This window comes from Mustela nigripes, chromosome 13 (genome assembly GCF_022355385.1).
Source record: "Mustela nigripes isolate SB6536 chromosome 13, MUSNIG.SB6536, whole genome shotgun sequence".
Taxonomy (NCBI): Eukaryota; Metazoa; Chordata; class Mammalia; order Carnivora; family Mustelidae; genus Mustela; species Mustela nigripes.
Window position 1 is genome coordinate 72,041,197 of NC_081569.1, and position 13,314 is coordinate 72,054,510.

The window sequence follows — 13,314 nt, forward strand, 5'->3', positions numbered from 1 at the left end:
GGGGGTTTGGGGAGAAGGGGGGTGGGATTATGGACATTGGGGAGGGTATGTCCTTTGGTGAGTGCTGTGAAGTGTGTAAACCTGGTGATTCACAGACCTGTACCCCTGGGGATAAAAATATATGTTTATAAAAAATAAAAAATTTTAAAAAAAAAGCAACCCCAGTGAGTCAAATATTTTTGAGTCTGAAAAAAATATCTCAGAATGTAAATATATATATTTGATAATGTAGCTACCTCTGCCTTAATTTGTCAACTTCTCTTCCTCTGCATCAGCCATGTCAGTAACTCAGTTTATCCTCTCATTTTTTGACATTACATAATGTGATGCTTTAGATCAATCAGACCTACACACTGAGTTATAGCAATGGTTTTTCATAATTTCCCATCTCCTAAATGTTGATTATATCAACTTATTTCCCACCCTTGCATGAATGGGACTTGCAATGTGAATATTTTACTTTTTTTTAAAGATGTATTTATTTATCTTAGAGAGAGAGAGAACATGAGCAGGAGGGGCTGAGGGAGGGAGCATCTGAAGGAGACTCTGCTGAGTCCAACACAGGGCTATATCTCACATCCTTGAGATCATGACCTGAGCAGAAACAAGAGTCAGCCACTTAACTGTGTGTACCACCCGAGGTGCCACGTGAGCATTTTACTTTTGCTCTGGTTTCTTCCATACCTACATGGACATTTCTTTCTCTGTCCCATCTCACCATTCCCTTTTTCTGCTTTTCTGTGGTACCTAAAATGAAGATGCAAGAGGAAACTGACTTTGGACTCTTGTCTATTCATCCCTAATCTGCAATCATAGACAGGTTTCCTCCTCTACTCTGAAAGGTCTAAAATGTATTCTAAAATTAAGATGTCTTTGGGGAGGGTATGTGCTATGGTGAGTGCTGTGCAATGTGTAAACCTGGCGATTCACAGATCTGTACCCCTGGGGATAAAAATACATTATATGTTTATAAAAAATAAAAAAATTAATAAAATTAAGATGTCCCTTGATCAACTAATAAGAAACTCATAAAGAATTATAAAAATGATGGGATGAGTTTCATTGTGTGGGTAGTGTAAAATGTACACTATTTCTGAAATGGATTGGATAAAAAATTGCAATCTGGTCAATGTACAGTTATTCATATAAAACAGAGTTAGAGACAGTGGTGTTGATGAGTCAGCTAGAAACACAGGCCAGTTAATTAATTAATAGCACCTGTGAACACCCAAAGGCACTAAATCCTAGACCCCAAAATGAAGCTCTAGCTCTGCACAGAAAGCACCTTCAGAACTGTGTAAAGCTACAAGTTGACTTGAATAAATTGAGCAAGATATGAGATGTTTTTCTTGGAAAGAAAAGATGTAATCTCAGCCTTGGATAGAAAAGATTTCCTAGGCCGAGATTTAGGAGATAAAAACACAAGATATCTCCAGCATCCACATTACAGACTTAAGTTAAGGGAATAAAAATATCTCAGTGGTTGAGTTGTGAAAGCAAGTCAAGGAGATGAATATCTACAGCTGCTTCAAGAGGAAATATATATTAGAATATTCATAAATTCAAGGTAGTTTTAATAGCTAAGTGTATATTATTTTTCTTGAATCCACCATGATCCTTGGATGCATATTTATTTTCTACAAAGAACACAATGATCTGGAGTGGTCACTCTACCACTTCCTTATCAGAGTTCTTCAAACTTTGATCATGTGGGGATCTTATTAAACTACAGACTATGATTTAGTAGGCCCTGTAGATCTGCATTTCTAACAAGTTCCCAGGTGATGCTCTTGGTCTGCTGACCCCCTCGTGGCCAAGTTTACACAACCTGAGAGACAGTAATCTAAGATGGTCAAGTTTATGCAATTTTTAGCATAGATTCAAATCTGCCTAGATTTGAAGCCTGACTGCTTTATGATCTTGGGGAGCTTCTTATCCTCTCTCTACCTTAATTTGCTCCTCAGTAAAAATGAGATTAATATTAGCTACCTCCTAGTGTTGTCAGTGGGATTAAAGGAGTTGATTTATATAAAGTTTTTAGAGGGGTTGATAGCACTGCTAGTTGTATGCATAGTTTATTAAGTTTACCAAATCAAAAATACATCTTTTGATCTACCTGGATATTTTGTATACCAACTGATTAAAAAGGGAAAGGTGACTAATTGGATCTTGTGTGCTTATCCTACCTCTTCACATGACCCTTGTCAGAGGGCAGGATGCTCACACAGTCTGGGTGTTTTCAGTTAGGATGATTGTGACATGCTCTTGGATTTTTCTGAATAAGGACCCAGCTGGACCTTTTGCTAAGACCTATTGCAGAGGAATATGAGGAGTAGAGATGTGCTACAGGGAATCCTCTAAATAGGTTGATTGAAACACAGTCTGATTTATGTACATAATCCCAGTGTATCCTCAATACATACACATGGAATAAGTAATGTAAACCCCATTCTACTGCATAGGAAGCTATTAGATGAGTGGGTGAAGTAAACCGATGTCACCTTACTGGTAATTGGCAGTGGTGCAGTATCAATCTAAATATGTCTGATTCCGACATCAAACATTTAGTCAGAATATATTCCTCTACCACCAAAAGATTTTGTATAATTTGTTTTTAATATTCAACATGCTATTTGTTTTAATGAGTTCTACGCTCCCTTGAGAAACTTTGTGGCACTGAAAAGAATACAAAACTGTCACCATGAACTTTGTTTCCTTCTACCACACTTCTTCTGCAGGGCGGATCCAGGAGAGAACCATCCATATGGGCCAAAAGGCTGTCATGGCTACATGCCTTTGAGGGACTCAGTGGTTCTTTTTAAGTTCTGAGAAATGGGGGGAACGCCCCAGGGTCAACAGTTGACCTCAGCCCTTTCCTCTCTAGCTTCAGAGCACTATTCTAGTTCTCATGCTTCTCACTTAACTCTTCGTGTGTAAAGACAAGTGGGCAAGCTACCCCCAAACAAATTTTTGTTGGGCTACCTCTTTAGACCTTTAATAAAATCTCTTCAAGAAAAGTCTGCCTTCTCCCCAGGTGGCTAGCCTCCTGAATAAAGTTCATATTTCTTTTCAGTCAAAACTCATCTCTTGAGTACTGGACTTTTGTGAAATGGGCAGCTGAACTTGAAGATCAGTAACAATTATACGTGAGACAGATCATTGTGCTGTTTGTGCATGACTAGTTTTAATTTTCATTTTTATGTATGATTACAAACAGATCCATTTATAATGGGCACCAAAAGAAACATTTCTTTGACGACTGACTGAGGTTGATAGTGATTCTATTTTACTTCAGAATATGAGTAGTTACGCAAGCTGATTCCCTCTCCAGGGGGCCTGCTCATGTCCCTCTTCAGGAAAGTTACAACCTGGAAGAAAATCTGGCATGTTTGCGGTTGCTGGTGGAGAGAGCATTTCTGTTTCCCTTGTTTTCCTTTGGCTGTGTACACTCACTCCAGTCCCTTCCGGCTCAATTGGGTCCCCTCCTCAAGCTCATGCTGATGTGTCCTCTCTCCTGACGTAGACCAGAGGCATTGGTGTGCAGCAGATTTCTTTAGTCATCAACTATGACCTTCCCACCAACAGGGAAAACTATAACCACAGAATAGGTCCTGGTGGATGATTTGGCCCTAAGGATGTGGCTATTAACATGGTGACAGAAGAAGACAAGAGGACTCTTCAAGACATCGAGGCCTTCTACAACACCTCCATTGAGGAGATGCCCCTCAGTGTTGCTGACCTCATTAGAGGGGCTGTCCTGCTACTTAGCCCCACCCAGTCTGGGGGGCTGAAGAGGAGCAGGAGGGGGGAGGGAAGGGATCCAAGGGAGGGACATCTTGTCATTTTTTTCCTTTTTTTTTCTTTGAATAAATGTCACTTTTTGAGGCAAAAAAAAAAAAAAGAACATGAGTAGTTAAATAGTGTGGCTTAATATCTTAAGTCAGATATTATGACTACTATAACTCATAACAAAACGATGATGTAGTACTTAAAACTCAGTAGTACCAGATGGAACATAAGATGGCAGAGAAGGAAGAAAAACATTCACCTGGACACCCTTCATACCAAACAAAATCTCATTATACTTGGATACAACTAGTCACATGGCCAACACCAGTGATCTTTACCAATGGGTGTGAGCAGTAGCTAAAACAACCATGATGCCATTTACCCAAGATTTATGAGATCTGAATACAAACTACATTCACATCACAATATATACATACTTGAATCACTAGATTAATGTACACACACTCTCTCACGCATTCATTCAATAGTTTGTTAACTATGTATCGACATTTTTCTGCCTAGCAATTGCTAAGGCCACAAAAGTAAAAATGGTACGATCTTTTTGTCGAGGAACTTGTAGGGGAATCCAACAAATACAATCACAATACTATGTGTTGAAGACTTTGCTGATCATAAGTCAGGGACCTAATGGAAGAGTAATGCAATAGGATATCAGAAAAGTATTCTTAATTAAATAATATACAACAAGGTTGGGGCACCTGGGTGGCTCAGTCGGTTAAGTGTCTGCCTTCGGCTCAGGTTGTGATCTCAGTGTCCTGGGATCAAGTTCCCCAAAAGGCTCCTTGCTCAGTAGGGAGTCTCCTTCTTCCTCTCCTCCCTGTTACTGACCTCTCTCTCTCTATCTCTGTCTTTTTCTCTCTAGTAAATAAGTAAAATCTTAAAAAAAAAAAAAGTAATATACAACAGGGTTATTCATCTTTAATTTGGCAAAAATGGGTTTATGACCGGGTGCTTACCTATGCCATATTGACCTAAAAAATATACTGTAGTTTCAAGCACAATACAACACACACACACATCTAGAAATACAGTTTGCGGACACAGTACTGCTCACATGCTTGTTAAGGATACCAGAAATGGTAAGATGATATTTCCTTTATCGCTGTTATTCTGTCTGAAAATGATTTTTTGAAGAATGTGTTTTCCGTTTCTGAAAAAGGTCATTAGACTCGACTTAAATCTTGATTTTTGTGCATACCCAGTGAAATTGGGAGAAAGAGAAACATTATTGAAAGTAAATCACTTTCCCATCTCTCCACAGGAGGGTACTATTTCAAAAGGCAAAATCCTTCCCAGAGTCAAAGCAGAGTGTGAAGGTGGAGGAAGGGGAGGCTGGGGGGGAGTGATTCGATTGGCTGCCACACAGAGACCTCTGCCTTTTTATCCAAAGCAACGTGGGTGGCAAGAGTTAACCCAGCTCAAAAAAGCCTCCTTTAGGAGGGGATCTTTTATGGGCAGCTAAAGTCAGTGACCAAGGCCATCCTGTGACAGAAAGAAGAGATGCTCCTGAAATGCTCAGTGTTGGTCCTTTGGATTCAATTGGCATGTGAGTTTGACAAGTTCCCGGTTATATTAACTGAAAATCCAAGGGAAAATTAAAGGAAGAAAGGGAGAGAGTGGGGGAAGGAGAAGGGGGATCGGAGCAAGGAAAAATCTTATCAGGCTGAGAAAGAGGCCCCAGGGCCCTTCCCCAGCGCCCACTGCTTTGGTTTTAAACAGGGGAGAGCACCCAGCAACTGGAACAGAGTCCTCGCTTTCTAAGCATCCAGGAGGGAGAAAATTTCACTGCCTACTGCAACTCCACGAGCACTTTCCCCAGCTTTCAGTGGTACAGACAGAGGCTTGGGGAAGGTCCAGTCCACTTGATGACATTATCTAAGGGAGGAGAAATGAAGAAGCACAAGAGACTAACAGCTTGGTTTGGTGAGATGAGAAAAGACAGCTCCCTGCTCATCACTGCAGCTCAGCCTGTGGATGCCGCCATCTACATCTGTGCAGGCGCACAGTGCTCTCAGGGCACCTGCCACCTGCTCCTGAACCCTGCTGCAGGCTCTGTCACACCGTGTTCCCTGGTTCCTCCTCCCACATCTCTTGACATGAACAGTGGTAACAATCTCAGCCCCTTGTGGAATCATCTCCGCTTTCTTTCCAGGTATTTCCCACATACACTGGAGAAGACGATTCCTCTGTTATAAGATGAACTTCTAGAAATGCAGCTCACTAATTGTACCAGTAAAAATATGGGTCTACAGCTCCCTGGGAGGGCAGTGAAGGAGGAAGGAAAGGAGTTGGTACAGAGGGACAAATGGGAGATCTCAGCCACAGCGCATCCTAATTCCAAGGAGGCGTTTCATCTTCCTAAAGACCAAGGCAGGGATGGTTTGTAACAAGGAGACAGAAGTGAATGATTCTGCAGCTTTATTCTAGTAGAGCTGATAAAATTGCTACCTCCCAGTCTATTAAACTAAAATAAAAGGATAGTAAAAAGTAAGTAGAAGAAAGTTGGTACTTTTTCGGGCAGGAAAAATGTCCAACATATACTCCAGTAACATCTAACTGTGATTTCAAAGTAATATCCCCATTTGGTGGCTCTGAACTGTTTCAACATTAAGTACAATTGCCTGTATTTACACAGGATTTGCTTGGCGATTATTAGACTTTGAAAGGCAGATATCAATAACTTCCACTTCTCAAGGCTGAAGAAGATAGGATATTTTGGGTTTTTAAAAAAATCCTCTATTTGAGTGTAGCTGACACACAACGTCACATTACTTTCAGGTGTAGAACATGGTGGTTCTACAAGTTTATACATCTTGCTATGATCACCATAAAGATAACTACCATCTGTCACCATACAATGCTATTAAAATATCATTGGCCACATTCTCTGTTATGTCTTTTATTCTGGTGCCGTGCCTGTGCCTCTCACTCCCCTTCCCCCTTGTTGTTCACCCCTTATCCCCAGTTTGTTCTTAAGAAGTTGGAAGCTGATGGTTCCCTCCACCTGGCAAGCCTCCCACTGGCCCAGAACTCCTATTTGTCTCTAAAGCAAGATGATATAATGCAAAACACATGGGTTTTAGAGTTATCAAAGCCAGGTTCAATTCCCACGTGCAATTTTCTAGCTCTGTCTCCTTAGGCAAGTATTCATCTTCATCCAAGCTTCCTATTAATACATGAACTACCCATCTTGTTGAACTTCTGTGACTTAAATGAGATAAAATGTGTAAAATTATATGAAGACCCAGGTACAACATATATACTCAACAAATGACCTATAAATACGATGATCACTGCCTCTAAGGAAATGTGATCACTACTGTGAAATTTTTACTGACTTCTCAAGGAGGAAACACTTCATCTCTGCCCAATATTCTGAACCCCCACCTTAGTGGTCAAGAAGGCAGACACTGCAAGTTGCCAACCTAATCACCATTGTCTTCTGCCTCCTTATTAACAAACCATCAGTGTCGATTTGGACTATCTCCCAACTATCTCCCAACTATCTCCTCCCCACACTTTCGTGCTTTCTGTCTCTGTCTCTTTGTCTCTGTCTCTCTCTATCTCAAATAAACATATAAATCTTTAAAAACAAATAAACAAACCTGCACTATGTCTCACATCCTTTCTTACAACTAAGGGTTGCACATAACACAGTTCTGACCAATGAGATATAATCAGAAACCTGCTAGGAGTTTCCTGTAATGGTTTTGCTGTCCTGGTACAGAACTACATTTTCCTGACCCCATCCCAACTATTTTCTTCCTGCAACACAGAAGTGATAACTTTATCAAAAAAGCATCTGTCTCCTCCCCAATCCCACATGTGTCCTTTACATGTCAAGTCAAATACCTCCCCCATATTTATTTGTGTATGAAAATTGAAAATGTTTAATAAACCATTATTTGGTTGAATTTTCTGTTACTCACAGCTAAACTGTAGCAGGATTGACAAAAAATGAGTTTATGATTTTCGGGGTTCATGTGTAAATGCAGAAAAAAGATGTGAACAAAGTGCTGTGTTTACACAAAGGAGGAACCTGCATTTATATTGATTATATGTACTTCTTGAAGTATTAATGTTCTTATAATTTTTTTATTAAGAAAAAAACCTTCATCTTCCACAGTAAGTGGCCTCACTTAAAAATTTCCATCAATTTCCTACACTCATGGGAGACTATGAAATTCAGTTTCTCATCTGGTCTTTTAACCATAGATGATATCAGCTTCCATGTAAATAATTAATAACTGTAGTCTTATATTTTTGCCCCTTTTAGATTCCAAAGGTTCTTTTTTGTTGTTGTTTTAAATTCTGTATTACTCCAGGAACCTATTCTAAAGAACTCCCTGAAAGTTTTATCATATGGAACTCCTTCATCTTGAAGATTGTAAGGGCAATTATAAATTAAAGCTACAAATATAAGTTCTAATTCTCCCAGTATAAAAAGGGAAAGCACTCTCCCTCTCCTTTTTCTTAAAGTATTTACTTTAGAAAACTTGTAGTTATAAATTTCTCTGTCCCTTTGAGATGTATAAATCTTTTAAAAAGCTGAATAGATCTCTTGCCAGTTTTATAATCCAAGAATATTTTTCTCAAGCACCTGGAAGCCATCTCTTTGAAATGGAATCATCAAGAATGACGGCACTCCTCTCTCTCTCAGTTTCTGTGGGAGGATAAGAGACTGAGCTCCACAGACACCTAGCTCTAAGTTGCAAACTTGCCTTCTGTCATAAGAGACATATGAGAAATTCTTCTTTCAGATAAAGGCAATTAGCCAACACAGGTGCTATCCCAATTACCAGGTAAATTAAGGAGGAACTGTGACAAATGGCCCTGTCAAGTCATTTTACCTGAGGACCAGTTATTGTTTATTTTGAGAAAATGCTTATAATGGGTTGTTTCTGTGGGGCGATATAAAGGGGTAAAATTTCTTGCTGTTTGTTCGCAATCTCTTTAATGGATTGCCCATGGTGCCTGTCACCTCTGGCTTAATGATTCTTCAATAATAAATCTGTTTTCTTCTCTCTCTTCCTTTGGGGAGAGGTGTTTTGGACTAGCAGGAGATTTTGTTTTTATTGTCCCAGAAGATGGCTCCCGTGCCTTTCCATCATCACTGTTCTTCACTGGCTGTCTCCCTGAAAAGTGACCAAACACTGGGAAAAGTACAAAGCTTCTCATGGCTCTTCCGCTTAGTGGCTGTGTAACTTTGGGCATTTTAGAGAGGAATGATTTTCTCCCAAGTACCTTGGAAGTAAGCACAGTACCTACAGTGTCATCATGAGGATTAACAGTGTTTTGTGACTTGCCTAGCACAATGGATTAAAAATGAAAAAACTGGGGTGTAGGAACCACAGCTTGGAACTTCACTGTGTCCTGAGATATGTTCTGTGTATATCAGGGAATAAAGAAAGGGCTGTTCCTGTCTTGGGACAGAGGAACCCCCTGTCTTGGGGACAGAGGGGCGTTGGCCACAGCCATCATGTTTGCGAGACCTAGAAGCTGAAGAATCCTCTGCCCTACCACCGCCATTCAGAGCAATTATTTCGAAGAGCACCTGGGCCACTCATCATGCTCCGGGAGCATTCTGAAACATGCTGTTTTGTTTTGTTTTGTTTTTTAGAATTGAAAAGGACTTTGTTCATTTTTTTAAACTACATAAATTGTATTTATTTTTTATTTTTTATTAACATATAATGTATTATGTGCCTCAGGGGTACAGGTCTGTGAATCATTAGTCTTACACAGATCACAGCACTCACCATAGTACATACCCTCCCCAGTGTCCCTCACCCAGCCGCCCCATCCCTCCAACCTCCTCCCCCTCCAACAAACCTCAGTTTGTTTCCTGAGATTAAGAGTCTCTTAGGGTTTGTCTCCCTCCCGATCCCATCTTGTTTCATTTTTCCCTCCCATCCCCCCCACAGACCCCAGCCCTGACTCTCAAATTCCTTATATCAGAGAGATCATAAGAAAATTGTCTTTCTCTGATTGACTTATGAAACAAGCTGTTGATGCCAAAGGCCACACTCAAAAATCCTGGGTCAGGACTGCATTGCTCCTGGTACATGGTGTCAGCACAAGGTTAGTCCACAAGGGAACACTTGACCCTGAGAAAAGTACATTTCAGCTTTCAGGATCCATTGCTGAATGAAGAATGCAAATCCCTCAAACAGAAAGACAGCTACTAATTTAAGCCAGGGCAGCGGAGGAGGAGAAAGAAATAGGTGGGCCAGGGAACTGTTAAAAACATACATGATCCTGCTTTCTCATCACCCCTTTTCTTTTTACCTCCAAAAGTCAGAATGAAGCTGGAGATTAAAACAAGACAATTTGCTTCGTTCTTCTGTAACTTCTGGGATTCATGAATCCATATTTTTTAACATCAGGGACCACTATGAGCTTTCATTTATTCGTGTAGAAATTGTTGTTCTTCTCTAAGCCTTGCCTATACCTCATGTAAGATCAGAAATGGAAGGGTCAGAAAATTAAAAACAAAGAAAGAGGCCAAGAAAGAAGAGGTAAAGTACCTAAGGGCAGAAGCAGGTGGAAAAACAAAAGGTAAAAGAAAATGGCTGAGGGTTGTTTGAACTGAAGACCATTGTCTACATGAATCTCTCAGCAGAGCATCAGAAACACTTAGGGCCAAGGGATTTAGGGCGAGTGGCTGTCCTATGCATCTTAAATATTTAATAGCATCCTTGGCTTCTACTTAGTAGATGCCCGTGGCAACTGTGGAGGCCGAGAAAAATTAAGGCCATCCCACCTCAGGTTTAGCCTTAGCGTAAGTACAGCCATCTTAGCTCCAGCAGCCATCTTGGGCCCAAGGGCTGAACTTTCCTTTAGTTCCAGGGACCCCCACCCTGCTTTAGTTCTAAGAAAGTACCCCACCCTGCAACACCCCGGCAACAACTAATCCGCTTACTGCAGAAAAGTCTGAAACTTCTCCTCCTCCCCCCGCAAACCTCTTGTAATGACCCATAAAAACCCCTGCCTTAACCAGCCTCAGAGTCCACGTCCCTACTCCGCCGCTGCATCGGGCATACTTGGGCCCAAGCTTAAGCATGTCACCTCGGGGTCCAAGTCCCTACTCCGCTGTGTTGGGTATACTTGGGCCCAAGCTTAAGCTTGTCAAATAAACCCTTGTGTGATTATATCGGTGTTGGCTACTTGGTGGTCTCTCAGACACGAAAACTTGGATGTAACAGCAACCCCCTCCCCTCCCCAGTTGTGACAATCAGAAATGTCTCCAGGCATTGCCAGATATCCCCTGGAGAGCAATAGTCCTGATTAAAAACTAATTCTCTATATGTTAAATTGATAAAGTGGAAATTTTCAGGAAATAGATAGATGATAGAGAGAGATGATAGATATTTCAGGTATTGTGTATACACACACACACACACACACACACACACACACATCTCCTAAAAGTATTTGCTCTATCAGTTAACATATAGACTATTTAACATTTACTTCCTCGATCCTTTTCACATATATGTAAAATATATATGAAGTGAGTGTGTGTGTATACATACATATATATGAAAAGGACTGAGGAAGTAAGTATTTTTCTTTCTACTATTTTGATGAATTTCTTATTTCCATAGTGTTCAAATGTCCTGACCTCTTATTCCATCATTTGACTTTCATAAATTCAACAAATAAGATACATGGAATGTAAAAAAGGTCAATTGGTTATATATATTTGTAATATTTATGCATATCTATATATCATGTATATATATAATTCATGTTTTTATATGTACGTGTATATATGTATATATGTATATGTGCATGCATATATACATATATATAAAATAAGTCATTCACAACTGAGAAAATTTTCTCAGTCTGATCATGTCTCGGGTTCTGTTCTGTCAGTATCTCTTCCTCATAATATATAAACTGTTTGTCTATTCTCCCACTGAGCTAACATTTTTCCCATTTTTTAACACAAATTATGCTACATAAACTCAGAGTTTAAAGAAAAAAATATTCTTAAATGCTGGAAAGACAAATCCTCCATTATCCTCAACATACACACACCCTTACAGTGTGGGAAGGTGCCCTAAACCACAAGTAGGCGGAGCTTCCCTTTACAAAGCTGAGTGACAGTGCTTTGGAGTGGCTGCTGCCAAATCTATGTAATGAGACTGACAGGTTCCAGAACCAAGTTAGCTTCAAATTCCAGGTATGATGTATACCATTATTTAAAGGGACTTGACGAAAGGAATATCCATACAACAGAAGAGTCAAGAACCATGCAGACACAAATGGGAGTCCTGCTGGGCCTCCTGTGGATACAAACTTGCTGTGAGTTAAGAAACATCCCAGAGGGAACTTAAAGAAATTTCACAACTGACCTTGGAAAGAAGCAAAAGAGGGAAGGAGAAGTGGAGGAAAAGAGGGAACACCAGTCTCTTGGGCTGTGTCCTCTACCATGAGGATGGAGGCTAGGGGAAAAATCCTACACTTGGGAACAGCAAGTCATTTTGCAGTTACCCTCACCCATGCTTATTTTTCTCTTTCTCAACAGGGGTAAGAGTACAGATGAAGGTGGAACAGAGTCCTAGGGTCCTGATCCTCCAAGAGGGCAGAAATGCCTCTATGATGTGCAATTATTCTATCTCCATGACCAGTATGCAGTGGTTCCAACAAAGCCCTGAAGGACACCTCACGTTCTCGTCATACATTGCTTCTGGAACGCAGCAAAAAGGAAGACTAAAATTCACAGTCAATATCAAGGAACGTAACAGCCACCTATATATCACAGACTCCCAGCCTGGGGACTCAGTCACTTATTTCTGTGCTGTGGGGGCACAGTGTTCTCCAGACACCTGCAGCCGAAGACCTACCCAACCCACAGAGTGGGAGTAAGTGCTCAGTATGATTTGAATTGCATGTCCATTAAGCCTGAACCCAGGAGTGTGACTATAGTCCCTGAAACCAGCAACACAGGAGAGATGTTTGCATGCTTTCACTCGCTTCTACCATGATGTGGAGAGCTGCACATTTGATCAAAGTGATTCCACTTTCAAGACACTTGGAAATACTGATGAATATTCAATGTAGTGAGCATCTCTGTCCTAGATTAAACCATGCCTAACATCCTAATCCCTAAATCAGGGAACCAGTGAATTAGCAAATCCAGTTAGAAGATCCCTGAAACCCAATTATAAGGCTTAGGTTAAATGGGTATTTTCAATGGGTATTTTCACCCTGAAAGCTGTTTTCTTCCCTATAATATAGCACAAGCTCATGTATGAAGGGAAATCATAGAAGAGTCAAACCTACGACATAAGGAAGTATCAAAGAAAGAGCAATGCTATGCTTTGTAATCCTTCTCTTGTTTTTTGTTCCAGCTTTTTACAGTGCATTTAATGCTTCATTCTGTTTATATTTAATACTACCTATTTATATCATTTCCCTCTCTGTTGTTATTTGGAAATCCATTGGAAAAAAGCTAATTTTCAATAGCAAGTATGCTATATCATCTGGGGCGAA

The 13,314-nt window shown here is 40.3% G+C and overlaps 1 non-coding gene and 1 gene segment (V, D, J or C); both read left to right on the top strand.

Annotated features, from left to right (window-relative positions):
- Window positions 1–13,314, top strand: part of LOC131999778 (T-cell receptor alpha chain constant-like) — a 380,650-nt gene that overhangs the window by 31,111 nt on the left and 336,225 nt on the right.
- LOC132000533 (small nucleolar RNA SNORA67) lies at window positions 3,309–3,451 on the top strand. The gene has a single exon (XR_009399382.1). It is a non-coding gene; the product is annotated as a small nucleolar RNA SNORA67 (small nucleolar RNA).